Consider the following 13,792-nt stretch of genomic DNA (forward strand, 5'->3'; position numbering starts at 1 on the left):
GCCGACAGAACAGAACTGCAGAGGAGCAGACAGTCAGCTCCCACAGTATTTAGTGGCCCTGTCTCCCACTTCCTTTGGGGTTTTCTGCAGAAGCATCCTAACTCATTCAATGGAATGCTCTACTCAAGAAGTGAAGAGCTGTAAAGGCAGCAGGTTGTGCTGGTGTTGGCATGAGAAAAATTACATGAACAGCATGTCCCAGGGACAGTGTGTTTTTTGTTAGGGAAAGTTTGGCCTGTGACACTAGAAAGTAGGAGGACCAAGGTACAAAATCTACAGCGGTGGTGAGACGTGAGGGCAGCTGCAGAGGCCAGCACAAGGCACAATACCTTGCCCACACCGTCATAGGGGACCCAGGGCAGCCAGATGTCCCCTGAGGGAGGACACGGGACAACATACTCTATAGCCCATACCCACTTCCTCCTCTAGGTGCCAAGAAAATACTGCAAATGGGACCTTAAGGAAAGAACTAAGGAAGACGTTTCAGAGGTTGCTTTGTCGTCACACTCCTATGAATGGGGATTTATTTGGATTTTGTGTGGGTACCTATTAGTTGTCCCATGGGGAGAAGGGAGAATAGGCAATGAACAGGTTGAAGGAGAGACAGTAATCCTATAAACTCACACAGGCCTTTGCAGACTGAAGCCTGCCTGCGAAGTGGCCACCCAGGGACTGTTCTCCAAAGACGCCAGTCTCTGTCTCCAGGAGCTCCCCACCAGAGCTTCCTCCAACAGACAGAAAGTCTACCTTGCCCTAGGAGTCTCTAAACTTGTGGGGAAAGGAGGATTTCTACAACAACCTGGCACTCAAAACCAGCAGGTGTTTAAAAAATGCTTACTGATTGGATTCATCATAGTGAACTCTATAGGGTTCAAAGACATTTCATATTTGCAATATTCATATTTTAGATCTGATCAGATCAAATGCACATTTCTTTATTTGTTCAGGGTGAAAGTAAACACTATGAGAGCATCAGAGACAGCTGTATCAGTGTAATATTTTAGTCTTCCTAACGAAGTATTTACAGTACGATCTTGTGATCTGACATGATCAAAGGGTGTCAGCTCTTTGATTAGAAACAATGGAAGACCCAGCAGATGATACCCTCGGGAACGTCTGCACATGCATCCACCTAGTGGGGGCCTGGAAGGGAAAAACAGTGGCATCACTGCCCTGATAAAACTCAGCAGCACCAGGTACACAGTAGGAAACTTGGTTCCCAGATGACTCACATCCCAGTTAGAGGGCATTAGAGTTGTGCCCAGGGCTTGAAAAGTTGCATAAAAATCTAATTAACTAGTCAAGAGAAATGCTTTAATTGCTTTGTCCAGCATCAGCAGAGACCTGCTGCTGTTCCTCATTTTTCAGCAGGAAGGAGGACACAGTGACCTTCAGGGGGCACTGGGGAAGGAGACATGTAGTACAGGCAGAGCTGACCCTGCAAATCAGCCACAGAGAACACGACTCCACGGGTCCTTTTCAGGAGACTGGAGGCAGGCAGCAGAAAAAGATGAATGTAGAAATAAAAAATGAGAGGAGGAGGGGCACCTCTACGTGTTGATCAAGATATCAGGGAATGTGGAATGAATGAATACCTCCTATCTGATTACAAGCATCCTGTCCCAGAGGGACTTGATCTGTGAGTTTTTTACAGCCTTTCACCTTCTCATGCTTACTCTATCCATTTTTGTGGTCTCTTTTAAACAACAGATTTTTTGAGATATAATTCACTTACCCTGAAGTCACTTCTTTAAAAGTGTGAAATTCAATGACTTTTAGGTGCAACCATTACCACAATCAATTCTAGAACAATTTCCTCACCCCCTCAAAGAAACCCATACCCCTTAGCAGTTACTCTGGTTTCCCTCCAGCCCTTTCAGCCCTAGAAGATAACTCATCTACTCTCTGTTTCTATGATTTGCCTATTCTGGACATTTCATATAAGTCGAATCATACAATATGTGGTCTTTTGCAGGTGGCTCCTTTCACTTAGCATAATGTTTTCAAGGTCCATCCCCATTGTAGCACATATACTTTATTCTTTTTAAAAAAACTTCTCTGTAGCTCTCCTTGAACTCTAGCTTTACTACTTACGTTCCTTGAGTGTTCACTATTCACTCCTGCAAAGTGTTTGTGAACTACAGACCAAGTTCAATAAGAAGTCCTGGTTCAGAAAAGTCCATGCAATTTTGCTGGGAGTCTCCTATTGCAACTAAATGCAAATAATCTACATGACCCGTTTAAAAACACTAATATTCTAAAAAATCATGAAAGGCATGCAGCTAATGTGAAACAGTGATGGAGTTTACATCATTTACAGAACTGATTACATACGAGAGATGAAGGAGGGACTATAGCAGTATTCCCATTATAGAGTGCTTGGGTACTGACATATTCATTCACTCAACAACTAGTTTTTGAGTGCCTACTGTGTGCCAGACACTCTTCTAGGCACTGGGGATTAGCGGTGAACAAAACAGACAAAAATATCTGCCTTTGTGCAGCATGTATTTTAGTGACATGAGATAAAAATCATTTAAAGAAAGAAAACCAAGGGAATAGTAAGGAGGAAATTCAAAGTAGTGGTTACTTTTGGAAGAAGGGAATAAAGAAGATGAGGGAGGAGAAGAAGGGAGAAGAGACCCAGGAAGATGCAACAGGACGAAATGTTCCTAGGCTGGGTGGTGGCTTTTCTTATGAGTTACGTTGCTGTGCTTTGTAACTTGCATGTTTTTTACAGATAGTCATTTGCATATGTTGATTATTACATCAAATTTGATTTGCAAAAGAGCCACATCTCTGAATCAGAAAGTATCAACAGTGGTGTGCCTTTAGATGAAAGATTTGTCCAGGCTACTTAAAAATGTTTATGGGAAAGGGACGCAAAGTGGAGTCTGACACTGACTGGAGAAATTCTAAACTGGTGGGATTACACTTCAAGGTTTTTAATGGCTGTTCAAGAAGAACAAGGTAATATGTTTAGGACAGATTTTTCCATTTACATGAGACAATCATGAACTCTGAGTGATCCCATCACCCAGGAAAGGACTCTGTGGAGCATCTAACAGAATGGGAATTTCATGAAACCAGAGATTTTTATATTTTGTTCACAAACTTTCAATTTTCAAGTTTCTTTCATAGACATTACCCCACTTGATTTTCACAAGTATTATTAGCTGATTGTATGCATGAGAAAAATGGAAATTCAGAGGGGGCCAAGTTAACACTGCCGTTGATGGTGGTGTTTGGACTGGATTCCCAGCTTCATGGCACGTATAATGTAACACAACACCCTTGAAGTGCAGGGTTCAGATGAACCCATATTTATTTACAACACCCAGAATGGATGTTAGAAATCGGTTTCAGAGAGTTACATTTAAAGCAATAAAAAGAAATACAAGTCCACTCTAGGGGTAGAAAATGGATGGAGCACAAGCTAAAACTACATATGCTCTCAGAAACATGTTTACATGAATTCCTGAATGACAGATTTACACTCAGCTGTTTATGAAAAGGAAGATATCTGCAGGGCATCTCTTCCCTGAAAGACTGCTGTGCGTTTTTACAACACCCCTTCATACTATTACTGGGGTTAGAATATAGAACCAAGTAAGTACTGGGGCAATTATGTTCTTGTGACAAATTACATTGCCTAGTTTCAAATCATGTCTTCCGTTCATAATTGCCTAGGATTTGCTGTGGTTTTGCTCCTAATCTTTTTGTTGTTGTTGAGTAAAAGTAGATTTATTCAGAGAGATATATACTCTGTAGACAGAGCTCAGGCTGTTTTAGAAGGCAAGAGAAAGGTCACGAGGTGTGGGGATTGGGTGCTCAATTTAAAGTAAAAGCAGTTACACACTCCATAGACAGAGAGCGGGCCGCCTCACCCAGAAGGGAGAGCAGCCTTCTCATCTTAATTTGATATTATTTCAAGAGAGTTTACAAAGTCCCTGTCAATTGCCTTTTCCTCTGAGGAAGAACTCATATTTGATCCAAAAAATAAATAAATAAATAAAGCACATAGGTTAGTTTGGCTGCTTAAAACAAGCATAGGCCTCTCACACGGACAAAGTGCAACCCTCCGGCACATTAACACCACCACATAGAAAGAAAAACTTCTGTGCCCAGGTCACTGACAGTACCTTCAACCCCTAATATTGATCACCAGGGAGATAACGAAAGAACACCTGGCTTGAACTAACCAGGCCCCCAACCAGAAACTAACAACTCAACGGCACTTCCTGAAGGAGACAACATAAGACTCTTTCCACACAAGAGTCACTAAAATAGTGTTATTTACACAATAAACATGGTTTTGCAGACTCACTGTCTTCAGGGGCAAACACTGTGAAACAAAATGGCGAATTTTTCTATAATCAAGCGAATTTGAATGAGCAACTTAAATCAATATTAGGCAGACAAATTATGTGCATTAATATCTACACATCATTAACAAAATCCCAAGTGATTTTCTTTGTTATTGAAAGTACTACTAGGCTTGACTTTTCATTTCCCTTAATATTAATTTATGTATTTGGTTGGAAATAACTTTTGTTTGAAACCCAATCCACTTCTGCTTTCTGTGTATACATACACACATACAGACAGGCCATACATGTACGTGTGTGTATACACATATACACACTCACGGCAAGAAGCTTCAGGTCAAGGGAAAAATGTGTTTCTTGTTCTCTCAGCTTCTCTTTCCAACTTCACAGCATTATAGCACTGCAGAGTTTCTTTGGAAGGAGAAGTGTACATAAAAATCACAGTAAATACATAAATTTACATAAAGTAATACAAAAATTTACTTTATGTAAATACACAGAATTATAGTGAAGCAAAACCCAAAAATAAACACAAAACAAGGCACAAAACCTACATAAGCAAGAATCTGATGAAAGTCTCAACCTGTCCCTTTCTGCAGTAATTCATTTCAAAATCACTGTGCAGCCCCAGCAAAATGAAGAACATCTCTCAATGTCTGGGACTAAAACAAAACAGGGACTTGAGAATCGGGACTGATCCGGGCCTCAGGGGAGGAAGGGGAAGTTTCTGGACTGGAAAGTGGTCAGGACAGCAACACTGGGAGCCACTGAGCACTCAGTCAGCAGGTGCTGTACAGTGGACTCTGTGATAAAGGCTAGAACATTCTCACTGGAGTCGTCCAGACCAGTGCTGTCCAGTACAGATAGACTCATGTGAGCCACATACGTAGTTTAGAAAATTCTAACAGCAACATTAAACATTTCTAAATAAGTGTGTGGAATTAATTTTTAGAATATATTTTCTTTAACCTATATCCAAAAATGTTATCATTTCAACATATAATCAATATAACAAAGTTACCTGTGAGAGTTTCACATTCTTTTTTGTTTTTTGTACTAAGTCTTCAAACTCTGGTGTGTATTTTACCTTGCAGCTCATCTCAGACTAGCCACATTTCAAGGGTTAAATAGCCCAGGCTACCATATTGGACACTGTGGGTCTAGGTTCTTGAGAATCAGGCCCTTCCAGGTCAGTGTCACAGCCCCCAGACTCCAGTAGATGCTACAGAAGATTTACTCCCAAAACTGTGCTCCTTGCCTTCTGTCTACTTGCTGTCCCAACATTGATCTCTCTCAGGTTACTCCTTGGAAGCAAAATTATTTAAGAAAAAGTACTTTACATTGTTAGTGTGGCATCATGTAAAACAACCAGGAAGGGCTAAGTTTCACTTCCTTGAAGAAGATAGCGCTCAGCCAGGACTGAGGGTCCAGAGGTCAGTGATGGGGCAGGATGAAATTTAGGTGCTGGGCCTCCAATGAGAAAAGAATTGCATAAGGTTGCTACCTACGTGATTCTGTGATTCATACTGCCCTAAATTTGTGATCTGAGTTTCGTCGATAAAGAAGAAGCCATGCATGCCACAAGCCTCTGGCTAACATGGTTTCTGAGTCCAGTGGCCTCAACAGCAGCCTCTTTCCTGACAGTTGCTTGACACTTTGAAGATACCCTCCACCTTTCCAAATTTCTCTGTTGTTGCACTTGAAGATGGTAACAGAAGTCCAAGGAGGAGAGCAGCTTCCTTTTTATAGGAACTGTCATGTTCTTGCATCTTATTTGCATCCATTTCCCCCCAATTAAATGTGCTGAAAATCCCAAAAGCTAACTCCTCTAAAAAGCAGTGCATTTGCTTTGCCCTGTATATGGGGAAATGCTTCTAGGCAAATGGTTTCCTGATGGCCAAGTTGGTAGAAAATCTCTTTTAAATAGCACAGCTTAGATATGCCACTGGACATAGGCATTTTTTCCCCCTCTTTGAGGGTGAAATTACAACTCACTGTGAGTTTATTTCAAAAAGAAATGGATTTTCCATTAGGGAAACGATAAATCATTTTTTTAAAAAGTTTGAATCAAGCTTCAGGACTGGAAGGGTTTATAAACATTTTAATTACTCTCCTCAACATCTTATTCCTGCTGTCATTCCACAGTTCGCACAGCCTCGAAATAATGAAAAATTACTTTTTAAAAAAAAAGCCAATTTGCAAAATTAGTAAAATATAACCCAAGCAGCACAAGGAGCAAACACAAGAATGGGAGAACATTTTGTCAGATTTTCTATCCTCAGCTAATTAACTTTAGATTTGTAAGGTCCCTGTCTTAGAACTATAGACACTGTCTACCAGCACTGCCCAATAGAATCTTCATGGAATGATAAGAATGGTCCATGTCTGTGCACTCTGATATGGCAACCACCAGCCATAGGTCCTACTGAGCACTTGAAATATGCCTAGTACCAGTGAGGAACTGAATTCTTTGAATTTAAATTTAAAAAGCTACTTGTGGCTGGTGGTTACCATATCAGACAGCACCGCTCTATATAGTTAGCGCAGACATGAAGTCGCTTAAATCTGTGCCTCTGTTGGCACAACAGCCTTGAAGTTCTAATGCCCATTTAAAATACAAAGCACTTTATGACTTCTCTTTTGAAAATATTAAATAACTAAATAGAACAGCCTGTATGAAGCCAGACAGAAAAAAGAAGTCTGCAAGAAATTCTCTAAGATGCTCTTCTTTACAATGAACTAGGAAGGGGGATGGAGCGAAGGTGTTCTGCAAACATGGGTCCTAGACCACAGGTCAGCTCTAGCTCAACCACTAACTGGCTGAGCAGCACGGGGCAGCAGTTCCTGGAGTCCCTTGGACCCTGATTCTCTCCCTCATACAATGCTGGAATCCTCTAAACAACCTCCAAGGTCCCTCCTCAGTCCAAACCTCCAGTAAAATGTAAAGTCAATCCAGCTAGGGAGAAAAAAAAAAACCTCTCAGGTAGAAATTGTTGCATGGAGTCTACCTGAACTTCTTCTGTAATTTCAGTTCCTTTATGCTTTCACTTAAGATATAAGCTAAGAAATAGATATTCTGCTGCCTGGGGATTCAGAATCTGGGAGTTTCACAAGGTGATAACAAGACTTGATAGGCTCACACAAAATGGAATGCTTCTGAAGGAACCCATGAAGGAAATCAACTGAATGCAAAATAGTACTTTTCCTTTCTTTTTGCCTCAGTTTTTTTCTTTCATTTAGAAAGTTTCAAACCTTTAGAATAGTTGCAAGAATAGTACAATGAACACCTATATATCCTTCACCTTGCAAGACTCCTCTCAAGTACAGATACTCACAAGTCCAAATTTCCTAGGTGTTCGCACTGCAGAGTAACGACTTGGTAATACCTCCCAGTTCATATTGCTCATGGGAATAAGCTTTGGTCAGACTGAGGTGAGGGTCTGGATAACCACTAATAGCAACAAAATAAAGCACGACTATATTACTGTATTTTCTCCATTAACAATGAGCATATATTTCAGCCTGAAACTCTAATGTCAGAAACTTCGTAAACAGAGATCAAAATGAACCAACTCCTTATGAGTCAAGAGGGGAAAGCATGATCTTTGAAATTAGGAAGCCCTTGCTCCAATCCTAGCATTTCAAATCTAAACCCTGTGGCCTCTCTGAACCTAGGTCTTTGTTTACAAAGCAGGATAGAATGTCTACTTGCGAGACATATTGTGAGAATTACATAAGATAGTGTAACTAGAATGACACGAAGCAGCCATTCAACTGCTAGTTGCTTTTACACTTTACTTAGCATTTTCCCAAACAGTACTTCAGGAATGACAACTCTGTGGGATAAATTCATCAAATATTGCTATTTCCGATTTATACCTAAGAGACCTGAGGCTCAGAGACATTAAGGGAAGCAGAGAGGGAAGAGAGGGAATTGGCCTCTAAAAAGCAGGTGTGATTGGCTGGGTCTGTGGGAAGGGATGTTTCCATCACCTCTCCTAATGCTCACATCAACTCCAGGAAGCACGCTGTCACATCTGCAGTTTGCAGCGAGGTATTTAAGGTCAGAGCGGCTAACTTCACTGAAGGCCACATCTGGTTGAAGTGCCTATGTTAGGGTTTAGGAGCCTTGGTTCAGAGTTCAAGGGCTTTGGTTAATGGTTTAAGGGTCCTGGTTAAGGGCTTAAGGTCTCTGACTGAGGGTAAAGGGTTTAGGTGCCCTAGCTAAGGGTTTAAATGTTCTGGTTAAATGTATAAGTGTTCAGATCTTCTGATTCCACATTTAGGGCTCTTTCTACAACATCTAATGAAGACAACGTTTCAGAAAGTGGGATCTCTCCCCAGCTCAAGGAAGCAGACTTTTTCTCCAGCTCTAGTTGACTCTCCCAGGCAACGGGCACCCAGCCTCTCTCCTTGACAAAGTGCTCTCCTCGGCAGGCCCACCAAGGCAAGGGGTGACTGGCAGCCTGCACAATGCGTGGGCAATGTCTCAATGCCAGGAATCTGATCAATGTGACCTCTGACCTGAGCTGATTATCACACTTTAAATAAGGTTATTAACTGAACACCTTTCTTAGAGAATGCCTATGGGAACTCAGACATTGGATGATTTAAAATAACACTTGAAACTGCTGAAGGGGCCGGAGTTGGGGCACTTTGACAGGCTAGACTGCTGAAGCAAGCCAGCGCTGTCATGAGACCACACGTAAAGGCTATATTCAAAGAAGGTCCCCACAAAGGTGTTCACTTAGTAATAAACACAGGCAAAAGCAGACTATCTGCACAAGCAGCTAGTGGAGGCTCTCCCTCGGTGCAGGGCTGAAAAACTGTATCGCCACCTGGTAGGGCTCACAGGCCAGCTCTCCAGCCTCAGAACCCAGCGGACAGCCACGTGGGCCCCACGGCCAGGCAGACTGTGTGTGGGTCCAGCACATTCCTAACTGAGTTTTTGTCTAGCCATGGAGACTTCAGATAAACCTCTCTGCTATTGTTCGCCAGGTTGAGACACGTGAGTGTGCCCTGTCACACCAACCAGCCCACACCAGAGATAGAGGTGTCCATCTTGACCCTCTGATGAGAATCCAGGTAAGAAACAGAATACCAGCCTCCTTTCCCACCGAGCAAGTAGAAGCAGCAGCAAGGTACCTGGAGGATTTGGAAACTATTCACCATAATGTAGACCAAAGGCAGGATTTTTGAAAAAAGTCTCTAAATAGAAATCTAACCAACAAAGGAGATGAGAAAAGCAAAAAGAAGAAAGGAAGGAAGGACAGAAGGAAGGAAGGAAGAAAGGATGAAAGGAAGGAAGGAAGAAAGAAAGAAAAGGAAGGAAGGAAGGAAAAAAGAAAAGAAAGCCATTCACTTTGAAAATTAAATGACATATTTAAGAAGCCATGAAATGAGAACATATTCATAAAAGGTAAGTGATTGTGGGTGATAGCTGGGTGCTACTAACCTTGTGTTTATTACTAGGTTCGTTTATCTTTCTCTGTATCTAACTTTCTTGGCAAGAATCTTGATCTTCTGGCAGAAAATTCTTCCCCAAACTACACCAATATGACATTGCTCATATATAGGTTTTCCAAAACTAATGTCCGGGTATTTTCACCATTGTGCAAAAACAGGAGACCCCGCAGAGCAGCAGACGGTCCTCAGCAGGCCTGACACTCGGGCCAAACCCCAGGTGGCAGCTTAGAGAACACATTGTCCAGTGAAACCCCACACAGACTGGCCTTCGAAAATACCTGGTGTCTGCATCTCCCAAAAGTTCAACAAATGACAAGGTCATTCAAAACTCTTCATAGGGTTAGTAGAAATGGCAGGGATCTGGCGTTTTAGCAAACGTACACAAATCAGCGGGCTCTTATTAAACACTGCCAACAAGTAGTCATGCTTAAGAAGTCTCCTTTCCTCTCAGATTTTATATCACTGGGTTCATCTCAGGTACCACAAAGGACAGTGGAAATCTAACAAGTAAAAATGAGGTATGGAAAGGTCACCAGACAAACAGCAAAGAACAATACTTCTCATCTGAGCGAATGATTTTTCTCAGGGGATTAATTTTTAGCTTTGCGGGTTTTTTTAATTTGCAATTTTTTTGAAATTGCAAGTTTTTGTGGGCATGGTTTATAATAAAGGTGATCAAATCTTCCTGCCACTCTAGGTGACGGAAATTAAATTACCAGCAGTTATCGCTAAAACAAAAGTAAAGATATTTTGCCTACACATAATTGAGTATTTCTGAAGTCCACGGGTCCAGAAAACTTCTCAGTGTGAGTGTCTATTTCAACAAAGATATCCTGCTTTGTACTAGAAGAACTATGGAGTTTCTAATTACACATACATAAGTTTGGCAGCATTATTATTGTTCAATTTTGCTGTCTGCATCCAGGAATGTGAAAGATTTATATATACCACTGGTTGTGACTCTCCAACAATGAGTAATGAAAATTCCTCTTTATCATTTCTAGGATCAACACTAGTGTGACAGCAGAAAATGGCATTATTTACCTGGCCCACATTACTGTTGTACAGAATCTGGAATCTGGAAAAATCCCTCCGTCCATTCAGGAATGTTCTCTTCCCAATTAAGGTTTTGATGATTCTGCACACAATATTGATTTTTACCCTTTTCTATTTGCATTTTAATTTAAAAAGTCCCTGTCGATTTCATTTCTATAATACAGTGTGTTTATGTTCTCAAAATCTTAACAACTTCTTATCCCAGGAGTCTCTTTAATATTTAATTTTTTACCCTGTTCAGTTACTGGAAAACATCTCATAGCTTCTTTATTTATTACTTTACTTAAGTCGATTTTTTTTCTTTACTCTATGAAATTATCCATTCGGTGATCACGTGACTAATATGCAAAAAGTTCTTATTTCAATTATACAAGCAAATCTAACCCATGATTATTAGGAAAACTATTTTGCCGATCATCCATTGTTTATTTCAGAGTATAATCAAGTACCACAGGCTAGATTAAAAGCTTAAGGATACGGATTTTTTTTTTCTGATTTAAAATAATAAAGGTAATCAAACCTTCCCGCCAATCTAGGTGATTGTGAAATTTAATTACCAGCAGTCATCATTAAAACAAAAGCAAAGCAATTTCTTTTACACATAATTGAATATTCTAGAAGAAAATTTCTAAAGAATTCTCAGAAACTGTATTTAAAAATTAATTTTAACCTGATCATTTCATTTGTTATGTCTTAGCTGGTAACACAGTAAACGAGAGGTGTGGGTGACGTTGTTCAACAACGGCAGGTGAGAATAGATTCTCAGGAAAATCAGATAACTTTGAGCTTAATACTGAGTCAATTATTTGATTTTTACTCTTTGTCCAAACACATCCAAATCTAAACCTCCCACGGCTATTCCTCCAAGAGAGGTTTAACTCACATTATTCGACTTCACCTCTCTATATGCTGGACATGACAGAATCAACTGTTCCTTTCTTAGTGCTCAACTGCCCAAATCTGTCCTAAGGTGTCCAAACCTGTGCCTTCAAACCCACTGCTACCTGAACAGAATGAAAACCTCCTATGCCAGCAGCACTGGTAAGAGATCTGGCAGCTCTCTGCACAATGATGATCGGCCTATAAGCATCACGGACCAGAGATGAGGAACCACCAAGAAAAAGAATCAATAGCCCTAAGAAGGAAGGTGAAAATTAGGCTATGAACTTCCCTATCTCCAGGCCTTTGCCTAAGCTCTTTTGTCTTCTGCTTTCTGAAAACAAAACCCACTCATCTTTCAAGGCCCAACTCATATGTCACCTCTACTGACCCTTCTAAACTGAGGTCATCGCTCTCTGCCCTGCACTCCTCCACATAATTCATTTTCTCAAGTTGGAATACAGATTCCTATTTGCTTGTCCATCTCTGCTGCTGGATGGGGAGATGGGGACGGGAAGGATCTGGATTCATCTTTCTATTACAAACGCTTCGGACTACGCCTGAAACCGAAAAGAAACTTAACAAATGCTTTTTTAATGGAGCTCAAACCTCAAGACCAAATTTAACAGGCAATATTAAGAGGCAGTTTGGATGTGTGCTGGACTTACTTTTGTACCTAAAGTCTGAGCCAGTGAGTGCCTGTCTGCCTGTCTTCTTTTTCATTCTGCCAAGGAACAAACTTCATTCACACCGAGCACTTATTAAATGCCACACCCTGTGCTAAGTGCTCTATACACATTATCTCATTTAATCCCCATGACATTCTTATGAAATAACTCTTATCAGTAGCATTAGTTTCATTTACAGATGAGGGAACTGGGGCTTGGAGAAGTAAAGTAACTCACCCCAAGTCATCCAACTGGTCAGTGGTGGAGCCAAACACAAGGACAATAATCCCAGAATTTCAGACCTAGAAGGAATCCTAAAACTATCTTCCTTACTTAACCTCTTCGTAGTTGAGGCTTATAACTTACTGCCTGGCACATAGTAGGCCCTCCAAAACGATGATTAATAGGTTGATGGAGTGCCCTAATTTCTCAGACTCTGACCTTTGCCTGAAAGAACCCAGCTGTCACCATAAACAGGCTCTATTCTTTCCTGCCCAACACCTCTCATAGGTGTGAATTGCTCGTGTCATCTGAGTTATTCATGATCCAGACGATGGTAAATGTGCTTAAAAAGAGAACCCCACTCCAGTTCTCATATATTTCCACAAAAAATGCCTGATGAATTGGTGAATTAGGCAATATAAGTTCATGCCCCAGGCTGATTCACACCAAATAATATATCCCTGCCTACTCTCCGAATTTCAGCTTTTTCGTAATTTCCCGCTTTCCATTAGGATTTAAAACAGTGGTAACTAAAGCAAAAAAGAGAACCATTACAAGCATCTCTATCTCATCTGCAAAACAATTACCAACATCTAAAGCTATACTGTGCAGCTTCAAATCCATGTATTCTTCCCAAGGCTGAGTTAGGTTTTTCAACCCGGTTTCTTAAGCTACCTTAAGATCTGAAAATTCAGATGCCATGGCATCTGTAATTTATGCCACCAGTAAATCCTGTGACGATACTGCCTTCTTGTCCTTTCTGCTTTCTTCTTTCCCTTCATCACCTCTCCCCCATCAGTTTATTTTCTAGTGGGCCGTTTTCTGAGAGGGATAACCATATGCTAATCATAAGCCAACATCACTGTATTTTAAATTCAATGTTAGTCAACCAAAATGAGTTGAAGAGCAGCAGCAGTGGTTTGGGGGTACTAAAAATAAGCTGTAGCTTTTGCTGAGTTCTCAGAATTAAAACCACAGGCGGTCAACTTGTTGCTGCTCTTAATAAGATATGACTGTTCTGCCCCATTGGATGCTACTACCAGAAACTTCAACTCTATCATACACAACACAACACTGTGCTTTTGTTTAGTTGGCAGTGATCAAAAAAGGAAGAGCTATTTCCCTGAAACTAAAATCTGCCAAAAAATCTAACAGATGGCTTTCAAGTGATCA

General features: G+C 40.8%; 1 protein-coding gene across 2 annotated transcripts in view; it reads right to left on the reverse strand.

The window, feature by feature from the left end:
* The window catches only part of CHN2 (chimerin 2), a 268,875-nt gene that overhangs the window by 253,459 nt on the left and 1,624 nt on the right, over nucleotides 1-13,792 (reverse strand). The window lies entirely within an intron of this gene.

Source organism: Camelus dromedarius, chromosome 7, assembly GCF_036321535.1.
Source record: "Camelus dromedarius isolate mCamDro1 chromosome 7, mCamDro1.pat, whole genome shotgun sequence".
Classification (NCBI taxonomy): Eukaryota; Metazoa; Chordata; class Mammalia; order Artiodactyla; family Camelidae; genus Camelus; species Camelus dromedarius.